Source organism: Octodon degus, unplaced genomic scaffold, assembly GCF_000260255.1.
Source record: "Octodon degus isolate 3935 unplaced genomic scaffold, OctDeg1.0 scaffold00027, whole genome shotgun sequence".
Taxonomy (NCBI): Eukaryota; Metazoa; Chordata; class Mammalia; order Rodentia; family Octodontidae; genus Octodon; species Octodon degus.
The window spans coordinates 6,796,580-6,797,667 of NW_004524603.1; positions in this window are offsets into that span (position 1 = coordinate 6,796,580).

Sequence of the window (1,088 nt, forward strand, 5' to 3'; positions counted from 1 at the left end):
AAATTAAAAAAAAAAAAAAGAAGCCAGCCACAAAACCTTCATAATGATTCCATCTGAATGTCATTCTCAAAATGAAAAAGCTACAGGGGTTGAAGAACAAATGGATCCTTGCCAGGCACAGGGGTATGTGAGACCATAAAGGGGTGGGTCAGGGAGTTGGGAGATTCACAAGTTTTCTGTGGTTTCATCCTAATTATTATTACATGTGTCCATGCATGTGGTAAAACTCATTGACTTACACATGGAAAGAAAGAAAAAGCAACTTTACTGATAATTCAAACAATAAGAATTGTAATGGCAGCTCATGCCTGTAATCCCACCACACGGGAGGCTGAGTTCGAAGCCTGCCTGGGCTACATAAACAAATTCAAGACCAGCCTGCACTACATCGTGAGATCTTGTCTGGGGGAAAAAAAGAAAGAAAAAATTAAAAATTGTAAAAACAAAACTGCATTTCACTGCTCTAGAGCATAGATACATAGGTCTTCATCATACCTATGTAGTTATGTATTTTATTTCTACAGTATTTTATTTCTGTCATGTGTACCCTCCCCCAAGTGTCAGAGCCACACTTTTCCTTTATGTTACTTTATCTTGACACCTAATTTATTGTCAGGATAGACTTTGAGGCTGTCTGGTGTCACCTGTCATCCTTTTCTTTTTTAACGTATTTGGTGCAGAATCTACAGGGTCTCACTACATAAACTGGATTCATAGTGATTCTCCTGTTTTAAACCTCCCCAGGGCTGGGATTACAGGCACACGCACCACCACGCCCAGTCTCAATCCCTGTCGCTGTCTCGGCGGGCCCCGGGGGGCGGAGGCGGCACGCCTGGGGATCAAACCCTGGTCGCTCACTCTGCCTAAGCAGGTGCTTTAGTCCGCTGAGCTATCTGGCCGACCCCTGCCCTTTCTTTATGTCCTTCCTCCGTGTCCATGTAGCTCCCGACTTTTTTTTTTTTTTCTTGTTTGGCGGAACCGGGGATCGCAGGTGCGTCTGCCGCTGAGCTTGCTCCCCAGCCCTAGCTGCCCTTTTTGTCTTGTTTAAAAGGCTCTTTCTCTTTCTCCACTTCTTCGTCCCTCAGTCT